Genomic DNA, 14,938 nt, shown 5'->3' with positions numbered 1-14,938 from the left:
TTAAAACCCGACCCGGGCCCAACCCGACAACAGCCAACTCAAACCCGACCCAGGCCCGAGTCCTTTAATTTTTTTTAATTCCCGACCCAACCCGAACCTGACACATGTTTGGTTGGGTAGCCAGGCTATACTGCAGAGTGCGGATTCCAGACTGCATGTTTCCCACCTTGACATCCTGAATTTTCATTTGAAGTTTACTTCCCGGAGCAAGGCAGCAAAGTCCATGTCCAGTCCGACCCAACCTGAGCCCGAATACTGGACCCGGAAGAGAGACCCAACCGGACCCAAACCCGACACATGTTGTCGGCTCTGTTCAGGTTCAGGTCGGGTAGCCACGCTTTAGTTTGTGTTATGTAAACTCTTTTTAAAATGGCAAAAGTCACTTTGGGAATGTTTCAATTTCTACACTCTTGCATGCATTACTTTCACCTGGGACACAAGCTCAGTGACCTATTGAAAGTTGCTGGACGTTTACTTCCATATAAATGTTGCAATTCCACTGCTATCCGTTTGGAATCACATTGTTCCAGAACTTGTATTGAGGGGAAAACAGGCAAGAAAATCCAAGGAATCTCCATAAGCCAGCATTGTAATTCCTCATGAATACAACAGTATGGTGTAATGGGGCTGAGTAATATTGGCAAAAACAGGTTGATGCGGACCCATATACAATAGTTAGTAAAAACAATGTAATGCATAGTTTTAATAAACTTTAATCTATGATGAACGGTCTATGATTTCTTAATAAAATCTATGCTGCATTTGCAGTTTTAAAAGACATAGTAAAATTTTATTATGTTTCAATGAACATGTTAGTAAGTTATTAACTGATTTTTGTTTGTTGTGAATTGGATTAATGGACAAGTTTTACAAGTATGTCAAAGATCAGTAACTGCAATGTGCATCATTTACTATCCAGTTTGAAGGTAGATAACCTGAGTGGCCAATGTAATTTGAACGTTGTCTGTATCATATAATTACATTACCTTAAAAGTGCACCTTTGCTAACAGGTAATAGATTTGGCTTGGACATAAATTGGTTAGTCTGGAGTACAATCTTACCGTTAATCTCTTTGTCCCTTCCAGTCCCACTCTGCTTTTACTGTTTTGCATTACTCTTCTGAAGTACTATCTGCTTCACCTTATAAAATTCTCCTGATTTGGAGAACACTGCCCCTTTGTTGGCTGCCTTGTCTTCAGACACATATTACAAGCAGGTGAAGAAGTTGCACAAACAGAGGGTTTGATTGTAACATGGGTTAAATTGTCTTGTAACAACAGCAGTGTGAGAAATGGTCTGTCTTCCTATTGCTTATTTTTCTATTGCCTCACCTCAATAAGCATAATAACAATCCTCTCCTTGAGTTTCGTGGTTTATTGGATGAACTCCTGACACAGTGTGAATCCACAGAGGTTATCCGATAAGGTCCATCTATCACATTGTGTAGCTAGCTCTATTCTGTCAACAAAAGTAATTTGCATTGGCGTTGCATACTATTTTGCTTGCTAGCTCGCTAATCCAGTTGTGTTGCTCTCCATTGATGTTTGTATGCTTAGCCACTTTATTTATAGGGAGAAATGTGTTTGAAATCGGACGGTGTTTTGATGGCTTTAGATTGGCTATATACTTTATATACAGATTCATTGCTCCCATGTCCATGGCTGAGTCAATAATTTTGTCAAATGTCCATGGTGCAACATGTCGGTGCCTATCCCTGGGTAGAAGGCCAGGTAATAGTCTCATTTCTTTCAATCTGGTTCTTGATGTCTACTTGCTAAAGGCCCTGGTCTCAGTTGAAGCCATCAGTGGGACATTCTGACCTTTGGGCCTTTTCTTCCCTTTTCCATGTCCTACGTTGGCTCTTCTGATGCTACAGTGGTGTCCCCCTGTGGCATTGTCAAAATTCTCCTCTTTGTACTTGGCGGAGAAAAACTATGGGGAGCTCCCAGTATATCTTTGATGACCCCCCCAACCCATGAAGATGGGTTACAGTTAGGGTGGATTAAGAAATGAGTAGAAATTATCCCTCACCAGAAATCTGCTCAGAATTTCCAGCGCTAATTGGGAGACTGGATTAAAATTTTGTTTCAGACCTAGTTAATATTATTTGGGCAACCTGTCACGCCGACATAAGTAGCTCAAGGTACATCCTGGGGGTGGGTGGGGGTGGGGGGGGGGAATGAGAATGGAAGTGGCAATTGTGGGGAGTCAAGAGGAGCACTCCTGCTCTTCCTGGCTCCAGATCAAACCTAAAAAAAAGTCACCTTTTTTTGTGGCAGCTGCTTTCTGGACTGTATTCATGCCAGGATTCTGTACCTCTTGATCATTTCCCTTTTCCTAAGGAAAATAAGATCCTTCCTATCCACTGTATCTAGGCACCTCATAACTTTATACACCTCAAATAAAGTTCTTTTCGAAATCAGGTTCACTGCATCATAGGGTTTTCCAGTCCACTTGGTTTGTCAATTCCTCAGAGTCATAGAGTTATACAGCACAGAAACAGACCCTTTGGCCCATCGTGTGTGTCGGCCATCAAGCACCTAACTATTCTAATCCCATTTTCTAGCACTTGGCCCGTAGCCTTGTATGCTATGGCGTTTCAAGTGCTCATCTAAATGCTCCTAAAATGTTGTGAGGGTTCCTGCCTCTACCATCCCCTCTGGCAGTGCATTCTGGATTCCAACCACCCTCTAGGTGAAAAGGTTTTTCCTCAAATCCCCTCTAAACCTCCTGCCCCTTACTGTAGATCTATGCCCCCTGGTTATTGATACCTCTGCTAAGGGAAAAAGTCTCTTCCTATCTACCCTGTCTATGCCCCTCATAATTTTGTTTACTCCATTCAGGTCCCCCCTCAGTCTTCTCTGCTCTAAGGAAAACAACCCTAGCCTATCCAGTCTCTCTTCATAGCTGAAATGCTCCAGCCCAGGCAACATCCTGGTGAATCTCTTCTGCATCCTCTCCAGTGCAATTACATCCTTCCTATAGTGTGGTGACCAGAACTGTACACAGTACTCCGAAATAGCATTTTGTACAACTCCATCATAACTTCCCTGCTCTCATATTCTTTGCCTCAGCTAATAAAGGCAAGTATCCCATATGCCTTCCTAAGCACCTTATCTACCTGTGCTGCTGCCTTCAGTGATCTATGGACAAGTACACCAAGGTCCCTCTGACCCTCTGTACTTCCTAGGGTCCTACCATCCATTGTATATTCCCTTGCCTTGTTAGTCCTCCCAAAATGCATCATCTCATACTGCTCAGGATTAAATTCCATTTGCCACTGCTCTGCCCATCTTACCAGCCCATCTATATCGTCCTGCAATCTAAGGCTTTCCTCCTCACTATTTACGACATCACCAATTTTCATGTTGTCTGTGAACTTACTGATCATACCTCCTATATGCATGTCTAAATCATTAATGTACACTATAAACAGCAAGTGTCCCAGCACTGATCCCTGCGGTACAACACTGGTCACATGCTTCTAATCGCAAAAACAACACTCGACCATCACCCTCTGCCTCCTGCCACTAAGCCAATTTTGGATCCAATTTGCCAAATTGACTGGATCTCCCATGCGGAATCTTATCAAAAGTCTTACTGAAGTCCATTTGGACTACATCAACTGCTGCACCCTCATTTATGCACCTAGTCACTTCCTCAAAAAATTCAATCTAATTTGTTAGACATCATCTCCCCCTGAAAAGCCATGTTGACTATCCTTGATTAATCCCTGCCTCTCCAAGTGGAGATTAATCCTGTTCCTCAGAATTTTTTCCAATAGTTTCCCTGCCACTGATGTTAGACTCACTGGCCTGTAATTATCTGGTTTATCCCTACTACCCTTCTTGAATAATGGTACCATATTTGCTGTCCTCCAGTCCTCTGGCATTGGGGATGCTACTAATGATATTATGGAGTTCCTCGTAGAACTGGTCTTTAGCTTCATGTGGGGAGCAGAGTGTTGGAGCATAGATGCTGAGTAGGTGTACTGGACCAGAGGCGGTGAGCAGTCGGATGGACAGTATGCATTCCGAGCCATTTGAAGGGTGGCTCTATCATGCTGAGCAAAGAGTTTCTGATGGCGAAGCCCACTCCATGCTGTCTTGGTTCTTCAGGATCCCTACCCTGCCAGAAGAAGGTGTAGTCTTGCTCTCTTAGAGATCTGCTCTCAGGGAGGCATGTCTCCTGAAGTGCTGCAATGTCCACATTGAGTCTACTGAGCTCGTTGTTAATGATGGCGGTCTTCTGAGAATCGTTGATTTGTGTAAGGTCTTCCGACAGGCCAGGACACATAGTTCTCACGTTCCAGCTTGCAAAACGAAGGGCTGGTATATTCTTTCCTTTTTTTTGTCGTGCTGTTTGGTGCGGTGTTTCAGTCCACTTTTCGGGCAATGACCCTGAGCTCCAAGCACCCGTTGAAGCAGGTGGACTATGGCGGGACAGAACCTTACTGACCGGTGTCTGCCCGGTTTGAGGCGGGCAGTAGCTGTCCAGTGAGATGCGATGACCTCTCCCGCCGACAAAGGCAACCCGTGGCGCCCAATCTCTACGCCAATTGAGCTGGACTTATAACCCGTAACTGCTGCCTTCCGTGTTTTTTTGGTCTCTGTGAGGCGACTATGCAGTGACCTCTCCATGGCGCATGCCTGGGCGGATGTATGGAGGTTGTGAGTTGCCCAAGCATCAAAACCCCCCTCTCAGCCTTCCTGGTGGGGTCTAAAGGAGTGCAGAGCACGACGTCTGGCACCATTATGTCTGCAGGAACAGCCGGAAATATGCCAAAGGTGACACATGACTACCTTCGGGGTTCCGCTCCGGATTTTCTGTTAAGGTTTACTCCCTTAGCCTTGGTCTCTCCCGAGACGCCCACAAGGCAGTGGGGTTGTTAGGGCCCCTGCTCAGGGATAGGTGGATGCTGGTGGGAGGAGGTGGGGGGAAGGTGATGTGGGGGGGACGGGGGTGCGGGGGGGGACCTGCTGGGGGACTTTACTACCAGGGTTGGGGCCGACCATGACTCATGGCCCTCCTGCCTTGGGCGCTTTGGCATTGGAAGGATGAATGAGAATGGACAGAGACTGCGTGAGTTGTGTACCTATCATAAACTCTGCATCATCAACTCGTTCTTTCATACGAAACCCTGTCACCAGGATTGTTGGGGGCATCCAAGATCACGTCGTTGGCACCAGCTGGACCTCATCGTCACAAGGCGAGCCTCTTTAAACAGCGTTCAAATCACACGCAGCTTCCACAGTGCGGACTGCGACACCGACCACTTCCTGGTGTGCAGCAAGTTTAGACTCAAACCAAAGAAGCTGCATCACTCCAAGCAGAAGGGCTGCCCGCGTATCAACACTAGCAGAATTTCTTATCCACAGCTGCTACATAAGTTTCTAAATTCACTTGAAAAAGTCCTTCAAAACACTCCTACAGGGGATGCAGAGACCAAGTGGGCCCACATCAGAGACGCCATCTATGACTCAGCAATGACCACCTATGGAAAACGTGTGAAGCAGAATGCAGACTGGTTTCAATCTCACTTTGAAGAGCTGGAAACTGTCATAGCCACATTGCACTGTTGAACTACAAGAAAGCCCCCAGCGAGTTAACATCCGTAGCACTTAAAGCAGCCGGAAGCACTGCACAAAGAACAGCCAGGCGCTGTACAAATGACTACTGGCAACACCTATGCAGTCATTTTGAGCTGGCCTCCGACACCGGAAACATCAGAGCAATGTATGATGGCATTAAGAGAGCTTTTGGGCCAACCATCAAGAAGATCTCCCCCCTCAAATCTAAATCAGGGGACACAATCACTGACCAACGCAAGCAAATGGACCGCAGGGTGGAGCACTACCTAGAACTGTACTCCAGAGAAAATGTCCTCACTGAGACTGCCCTCAATGCAGCCCAGTATCTGCCAGTCATGATGAGCTGGACGTACAGCCAACAAAATCAGAACTCAGTCTTGCCATTGATTCTCTAGCCAGCGGAAAAGCCCCTGGGAAGGACGGCATTATCCCTGAAATAATCAAGTGCCAAGCCTGCTATACTTTCAGCACTCTACGAACTGCTTTGCCTGTGCTGGGACGAGGGAGCAGTGTAACAGGACAGGCACGATGCCAATATCATCACCCTCTAAAAGAACAAAGGTGACCGCGGTGACTGCAACAACTACCGTGGAATCTCCCTGCTCAGCATAGTGGGGAAACTCTTCGCTCGAGTCGCTTTAAACAGGCTCCAGAAGCTGGCTGAGCGTGTCTACCCTGAGGCACAGTGTGGCTTTCGAGCAGAGAGATCCACCATTGACATGTTGTTCTCCCTTCGCCAGCTACAGGAGAAATGCCGCAAACAACAGATGCCCCTCTACGTTGCTTTCATTGATCTCACCAAAGCCTTTGACCTCGTCAGTAGACGTGGTCTCTTCAGACTACTAGAAAAGATCGGATGTCCACCAAAGCTACTAAGTATCATCACCTCATTCCATGACAATATGATAGGCACAATTCAGCATAGCGGCGCCTCATCAAACCCCTTTCCTATCCTGAGTGGCGTGCAACAGGGCTGTGTTCTCACACCCACACTGTTTGGGATCTTCTTCTCCCTGCTGCTCTCACATGCGTTCAAGTCTTCAGAAGAAGGAATTTTCCTCCACACAAGATCAGGTGGCAGGTTATTCAACCTTGCCCGTCTTAGAGCGAAGACCAAAGTACGGAAAGTACTCATCAGGGAACTCCTCTTTGCTGACGATGCTGCTTTAACATCTCACACTGAAGAGTGCCTGCAGAGACTCATCGACAGGATTGCGGCTGCCTGCAACGAATTTGGCCTAACCATCAGCCTCAAGAAAACGAACATCATGGGACAGGACGTCAGAAATGCTCCATCCATTAATATCGGCGACCACGATGTGGAAGTGGTTCAAGAGTTCACCTACCTAGGCTCAACTATCACCAGTAACCTGTCTCTAGATGCAGAAATCAACAAGCACATGGGAAAGGCTTCCACTGCTATGTCCAGACTGGCCAAGAGAGTGTGGGAAAATGGCGCACTGACACGGAACACAAAAGTCCGAGTGTATCAAGCCTGTGTCCTCAGTACCTTGCTCTGCGGCAGCGAGGCCTGGACAACTTATGTCAGCCAAGAGCGACGTCTCAATTCATTCCATCTTCGCTGCCTCCGGAGAATCCTTGGCATCAGGTGGCAGGACTGTATCTCCAACACAGAAGTCCTCGAGGCGGCCAATGTCCCCAGCATATACACCCTACTGAGCCAGCGGCGCTTGAGATAACTTGGCCATGTGAGCCGCATGGAAGATGGCAGGATCCCCAAGGGCACATTGCACAGCGAACTCGTGACTGGTATCAGACCCACCGGCCGTCCAAGTCTCCGCTTTAAAGACATCTGCAAACGCGACATGAAGTCCTGTGACATTGATCACAAGTCGTGGGAGTCAGTTGCCAGTGATCGCCAGAGCAGGCGGGCAGCCATAAAGGCAGGGCTAAAGTGTGGCGAGTCGAAGAGACTTAGCAGTTGGCAGGAAAAAAGACAGAAGCGCAATTGGAGACCCAACTGTGTAACAGCCCCAACCAATTTTATCTGTAGTACCTGTGGAAGAGTCTGTCATTCTAGAATTGGCCAACCACTGACCACCTCCAGGCGCTTACCCATTGTCTCTCGAGACAAGGAGGCCAAAGAAGAAGAAGAAATCCTCTGGCACTTCCCCTGTGGCCAGACAGGATTTAAAAATTTATGTCAGAGCCCCTGCAATCTCCTCCCTTGCCTTACATAACAGCCTGGGATACATCTCATCTGGACCTGGGGATTTATCGACATCTAAGCCCGCTAAAACCGCTAATAACTCCTCCCTTTCAATGCAAATATGTTCAAGTATATCACAATCCCCCTCCCTGATCTATACACCTACATTGTCCTTCTCCATAGTGAAGACAGATGAAAAGTAATCATTTAATACCTCACCTACGTCCTCCTGCCCCACACACAGATTGCCACTTTGGTCCTTAATGGGCCCTACTCGTTCCCTGGTTATCCTTGCCCTTAATATACTTAAAATGCCTTGCAATTTTCCTTTATCTTGCCCACCAGTGTTTTATCATGCCCCCTCTTTGCCCTCCTAATTACTTTTTTAAGTACCCCCCTACACTTTCATCTTGGGCCTTCGCTGTTTTTATCCCTCTGAATCTGCCATAAGCCTCCTATTTTTTTCTTATCCAATCCTCTATAGCCCTTGACATCCAGGGTTCACTGGACTTATTGGTCCTACCCTTCACCTTTACAGGAACATGTTGGCCCTGAACTCTCACTATTTCCTTTTGAATGACTCCCACTGGTCCGATGTAGACTTTCCTACAAGTAGTTGCTCCCAGTCCACTTTGGCCAGATCCTGTTTTATCATATTGAAATCGGCCTTCCCCCAGTTCAGTACCTTTATTTCTGGTCCACCTTTGTCCTTTTCCATAACTACCTTACATCTTACAGAGTTGTGGTCACAGTCCCCGAAATGCTCCCCCATTGACACTTCTACCACTTGTCTGGCCTCATTTCCTAATATTAGGTCCCGTACAGCCCCTTCTCTTGTAGGACTTTCTACGAGCTGGCTCAAAAAGCTCTTCTGGATGCACTTTAAGAACTTAGCCCCATTTAAACCTTTTGCACTGAGACTATCCCAGTTAATATTGGGGAAGTTGAAATCCCCGACTATTATTACCCTATTATTTTTACACCTCTCTGAGATTTGCCTACATATCTGCTCCTCGATCTTTCCTTAACTGTTTGGAGGCCTGTACTACACTTCCAGCAAAGTGATTGCCCCCTTTTTGTTTTTAACTTCTACCCACATGGCCTCATTTGAGGAACCTTCTAAGATATCATCCCTCCTTACTGCAGTAATTGACTCTTTGATCAATTGTGCAATGTCACCTCCTCTTTCAGAACCCCCCACCACTCCCCCCTGCCCCCCCCCCTCCCCCACCGTCATGCCTGAAGATTCTATACCCTGGAATATTGAGTTGTCAGTCCTGCCCTTCCCTCAACCATGTCTCTGTGATAGCAATAATATCATATTCCCATGTGTTAATCAATGCCCTTAATTCATCTGCCTTACTTGTAAGACTCCTTGTGTTAAAATAGATGCAATCCAGACTTGCATTATTCGCTTGTGCTTTAACAGATCTATATTTGCTCTGCCTTCCAGAAGGTGACAAGGTTGGTCAGGTAAGATCTTCTTCTTCTGATTCTATGTTGACTACTGTTTACTCGATTGTTATTGTACAGATAACCCTCATGTTAAGACTTGATAATTGATTCTGTTATCCTTCATAGAATGGAAGTAAAACTGACTTTGTAGTTGCTTGTACCTGTTTTGTCACGAATTTTGAATATGGGCACCATGTTAATCTCTTTCAAGTCTACTGCGACCTCACCAGTTGTCCACTGACTCCCTCATAATGATTGTCATGACTTGTAAATCTCCCTTTCTCAGAATTCTTGGATGACTATCATTTTCCCCATGGATTCATTTATTTTGAAGCCTTTTAAGGATTTCTAACTTATTTATAACAAAGTAATTGATTTTATTTGGGATATCTTTAGTAGCGAATTCTTGCTTCAATTGTATAGAACCTTGGTTAGACCGCACCTGGAGTACTGTGTGCAGTTTTGGTCCCCTTACCTTAGTAAGGATATTATTGCCATAGAGGGAGTGCAACAAAGGTTCACCAGACTTGTTCCCTGGATGGCAGGACTGTCCTATGAAGGGAGATTGGGGAAACTGGGCCTGCATTATCTAGAGTTTCGGAAAATGAGAGGTGATCTCATTGAAATCTACAAAATACTTAAAGGGCTAGACAGGGTAGATGCAGGTAAGATGTTTCCCCTGGTTGGGGAGTCTAGAATGAGGAGACACCATTTCAAAACAAGGGGGAAGCCACTTAGGACCGAGATGAGGAGAAATTTCTTCACTCAGAGGGTTGTAAATCTTTGGAATTCTCTACCCCAGAGAGCTGTGGAAGCTGAGTCATTGAGTATGTTTAAAGCAGAGATTAGAACATAGAACAGTACAGTACAGTACAGGCCCTTCGGCCCACGATGTTGTGCCGAACCTTTAACCTACTCTAAGATCAAACTAACTACCTACCCTTCATTCTACTATCATCCATGTACCTATCCAAGAGTCGCTTAAAAATCCCTAATGTATCTGCTTCTACTACCACCGCTGGCAGCGCATTCCACGCACCCACCACTCTCTCTGTAAAGAACCTACCTCTGACATCTCCCCGAAACCTTCCTCCAATCACCTTAAAATTATGCCCCCTGGTGATAGTCCTTTCCACCCTGGGAAAAAGTCTCTGACTATCCACTCTATCTATGCCTCTCATCATCTTGTACCCCTCTATCAAGTCACCTCTCATCCTTCTTCGCTCCAATGAGAAAAGCCCTAGCTCCCACAATCTTTCTTCGTAGGACATGCCCTCCAGTCCAGGCAGCATCCTGGTAAATCTCCTCGGCACCCTCTCTAAAGCTTCCACATCCTTCCTATAATGAGGCGACCAGAACTGAACACAATATTCCAAGTGTGGTCGAACCAGGGCCTTTTCGAGCTGCAGCATAACCTCGCGGCTCTTAAACTCAATCCCCCTGTTAATGAAAGCCAACACACCATACGCCTTCTTAACGACCCTATCAACTTGGGTGGCAACTTTGAGCGATCTATGGACATGGACCCCAAGATCCCTCTGTTCCTCCACACTACCAAGAATCCTGTCTTTAAGCCTGTATTCCGCATTCAAATTCGACCTTCCAAAATGAATCACTTCACACTTTTCCAGGTTGAACTCCATCTGCCACTTCTCAGCCCAGCTCTGCATCCTGTCAATGTCCCGTTGCAACCTACAACAGCCTTCCACACTATCCACAACTCCAGCAACCTTCGTGTCATCAGCAAACTTGCTAACCCAGCCTTCCACTTCCTCATCCAAGTCATTTATAAAAATCACAAAGAGCAGAGGTCCCAGAACAGATCCTTGTGGAACACCACTGGTCACCGAGCTCCATGCTGAATACTTTCCATCTACTACCACCCTCTGACTTCTATGGGCCAGCCAATTTTGTATCCAGACAGCCAACTTTCCCTGAATCCCATGCCTCCTTACTTTCTGAATGAGCCTACCATGGGGAACCTTATCAAACGCCTTGCTAAAATCCATATACACCACATCCACTGCTCTTCCTTCATCAATGTGTTTTGTCACATCTTCAAAGAATTCAATAAGGCTTGTGAGGCATGACCTGCCCCTCACAAAGCCATGCTGACTGTCTCTAATCAAACCATGCTTTTCCAAATAATCATAAATCCTGTCTCTCAGAATCCTCTCCAATAATTTGCCCACTACCGACGTAAGACTGACTGGTCTACAATTCCCAGGGTTATCCTTATTCCCTTTCTTGAACAAGGGAACAACATTTGCCACCCTCCAATCATCCGGCACTATTCCAGTGGACAGTGAAGACGCAAAGATCATCGCCAAAGGCGCAGCAATCTCTTCCCTCGCTTCCCGTAATATCCTTGGGTATATCCCATCTGACCCCGGGGACTTATCTGTCCTCATATCATTCAAAATTTCCAGCACATCCTCCCTCTTAACCTCAACCTGTTCGAGCATATCAGCCTGTTCCACGCTGTCCTCACAAACGACCAGGTCCCTCTCACTAGTGAATACTGAAGCAAAGTATTCATTTAGGACCTCCCCTACCTCCTCCGACTCCAGGCACAAGTTTCCTCCACTATCCCTGATCGGCCCTACCCTCACTCTGGCCATCCTCTTGTTCCTCACATAAGTGTAGAACGCCTTGGGATTTTCCTTAATCCTACCCGCCAAGACTTTTTCATGTCCCTTTCTAGCTCTCCTAAGTCCATTCTTCAGTTCCTTCCTGGCTACCTTGTAACCCTCTAGAGCCCTGTCTGATCCTTGCTTCCTCAACCTTAAGTAAGCTTCCTTCTTCCTCTTGACTAGCTGTTCCACATCTCTTGTCATCCAAGGTTCCTTCACCCTACCATCCCTTCCCTGCCTCATCGGGACAAACCTATCCAGCAGTCGCAGCGTGCTCCCTAAACAACCTCCACATTTCTGTCATGCATTTCCCTGAGAACATCTGTTCCCAATTTATGCTCCCCAGTTCCTGCCTAATAGCATTGTAATTCCCCCTCCCCCAATTAAATATTTTCCCATCCCGTCTGCTCCTGTCACTCTCCAGGACTATAGTAAAGGTCAGGGAGTTGTGATCACCATCACCGAAATGCTCTCCCACCGAGAGATCTGCCACCTGGCCTGGTTTGTTGCCAAGCACCAAGTCCAACATAGTCTCCCCTCTAGTCGGCCTATCTACATATTGAGTCAGGAAACCTTCCTGGACACACCTGACAAAAACTGCTCCATCCAAACTATTTGCACTAAGGAGGTTCCAATCAATATTAGGGAAGTTGACAGATTTCTAAATACTAATGACATAAAGGGATATGGGGATAGTGTGAGAAAAGGGCTTTGAAGTGGATGATCAGCCATGATCATATTGAATGGTAGAGCAAGCTCGATGGGCTGAATGGCCTACTCCTGCTCCTATGTTCCTATCTTCAGAGAGGGCATGTTGCTCATGTTTTCCCTTGTGAATACTTGGAGGAAGTAATCATTCAGAATACTTACTATTCTGTGTCTATCCTCAGTTTCAAACTATTTTCATCTGTTATGCCTTTCACCTCTTGTCTGATTGCTCTCTTAGTTCTCCATTTAATACGTGTCTGCATACTCATCACAGTAAGCCCTTCTCCTTTATCTTAATGCGATTTGTCCGGGCCCTTTTCCCTCCTTATCCCACTTTTAATTTGTTTGTTAATCCATTTGGAATCGTGTTTATTTAGTCCGAGCTGTTTCCTTTTTTAAATAAGCGTGGAAGTATTTTTAGGCACTAAAAGTACCTCTATCTTTTTCAAATATTATTGATAGTTTTCCTGCCTTGTTGTAGCCATTCAGAAAAAAATCCTCTAATCGCTGGTCAAGCACGAGTCTTACCATTTTCCTCGCCATTTCCTTATTCTTTAATAATAACTGAAGTTGCAAACTAAATATCCTAATATCAATTTACATTCATGTTCAGCGGATTGTTAAAATGCAATGTTGCTGGCGCCCTGTGTGAGTCAGTAGGAGACGCTGTTGTTTGCAGCCAGCGTTGCTGTATTTGTTGGAAGGTGGGGGATTGGCGCGGACTGGGAGGATACGAACTGCTGCAGGCTTGTTGATTACACAAGGGGACGCCGATCCGATATAGTCCGGTCCGGTCTTTCCTGACTGGTCTTCTCAGTGCCAGTCAAGCAACCACTGTGATGTGAGTGTGGCTGCTCGGCACCGGAGCGCAGGTAGCGGCACTTCACACTGATCTCAGCTAATCTGCGAGGGAAGGTATGACCACGGTGTATTGTTGATGCACGAAAGGAAGCCAGAGTCGGGCAGCAAGCACTGATTTGCGGGAAAGGAATCAAAGGTTGCAGTCTGAGCAGGGGCAACATCTGCAGAAACACCACAGCTGTCAGCTGGAATGCTTTGTGGGCAGATGTGCGAAGTACAATAACTACGCTTTCCCTGTGTTATTTCTTGCGGAAAAGCGGCAATTTGCTTTCAGTTGTGTTTACATAGCTAAAAGAGGCGAATTGTGGCTGATCTTTAAATCTAAAATTTCCAGGAGGGAACCACATTCTCAAAATCGCAGTTGATTTTCTCCTAATATTGAAAAGTTGTGTGGGTTTCGAGAGGGAGAAACAATAGCACCGAGAAAAGCCTGAAGAAAAATCTATTTGAGATTATCATTTTGGTTGGATATTGGAGGGAAACTATCAGTAACAGGCTCGTTAATAAATACAGTTTATTTATTGTATAAATTCATCAATTTCATTGCACAACTTTTTGGAGTTTGACCAACAGCTTCCACTACAATAACATATTCTCTTTTGTTACAGGAGTATAACGTTGTTTTAAGATCTTGAGGGTGTTTTTCGCCAATAAACATCCTTTCTACTATTTATGGTAAGTTTCTTGTCGCTCAACTGTGGAACTATTTGTACATTAACTGCGTCTTGTAATTCACGTGAAACTAAGGTGTCGTATTTGAGATATAAAAGGGTCAAATTATTGAATGCTTTGATGGGCAACTCTTACCTGACGCTCCTGGTTTGGTACAGCTCCCAATTTCAGTATAGTATAGCTTTCATTCTGCTAAATGTCTGTCATGGTCTATTTGATGTATTCTGTAGCTTCGAACATAACGACCTAGTTATTTAATCTATTCGTTCTGCTCCAAGTAATGGTAAGATAAGTAATAAGGGAGTTATTTTGGCAAGGCAATGCTGTTACAGTTTTATCACTTGAGGGTGAGGGTAAATGTCAACATGCTTAATTTTAGTGTTTTAAGATGTTAAATATAGAAATGCTAAATCCTTAACTGTGTAGCTGTAGTGAAACAATGAAATGTTGAAATGAAATTTTCAAGTGAGATAATTTCCCAGGTACATTAAAGGGCTAGCCATTGTCTAGTTCAGGAGATGTGTATATTACAACATAAATATTTAACATGTGCTTTTCTGACTTGCTAATCTCTTTAGTTGAACACCAGTATTGATACAGCCTTAATTGAAGCTGTTGAATGTCATAGACAATACAATTGTGCATTTTTTCTTCCAGGAGAATTATTTTCCTAACATTCTCATACGTGGCCTCCACCTTTAGTGCCTGCATCCAATGATCAAAATTAATTTGATTTACCCTCTCAAATTCTATGTAAGTCTGCCCAGGCTGTCTCTGGAGGTTCCAAAATCACTGCCTGTGTGCTTCAGGGACAAACTCATAAGCAGCAAGAATAGCCTTTTTTACC

At 45.3% G+C, this 14,938-nt stretch overlaps 1 protein-coding gene across 4 annotated transcripts in view; it reads left to right on the top strand.

The window, feature by feature from the left end:
• Positions 1–13,335: 13,335 nt before the first annotated feature.
• Positions 13,336–14,938, top strand: part of LOC137371268 (microtubule-associated tumor suppressor candidate 2-like) — a 508,676-nt gene continuing 507,073 nt past the window's right edge. For 3 of the 4 annotated variants that reach the window (XM_068033540.1, XM_068033537.1, XM_068033539.1), the window contains exons 1-2: positions 13,336–13,473; positions 14,028–14,094. The gene's annotated coding sequence lies outside the window, so the exon portion shown is untranslated. The remainder of the gene's footprint in view (positions 13,474–14,027; positions 14,095–14,938) is intronic. The other variant, XM_068033538.1, reaches the window with a different exon arrangement.

The sequence above is a fragment of the Heterodontus francisci genome, chromosome 6 (genome assembly GCF_036365525.1).
Source record: "Heterodontus francisci isolate sHetFra1 chromosome 6, sHetFra1.hap1, whole genome shotgun sequence".
In the NCBI taxonomy this organism is placed as follows: domain Eukaryota; kingdom Metazoa; phylum Chordata; class Chondrichthyes; order Heterodontiformes; family Heterodontidae; genus Heterodontus; species Heterodontus francisci.
Note: the sequence above shows the minus strand (reverse complement) of the source record. Positions and strands in the feature narration are given on the sequence as shown.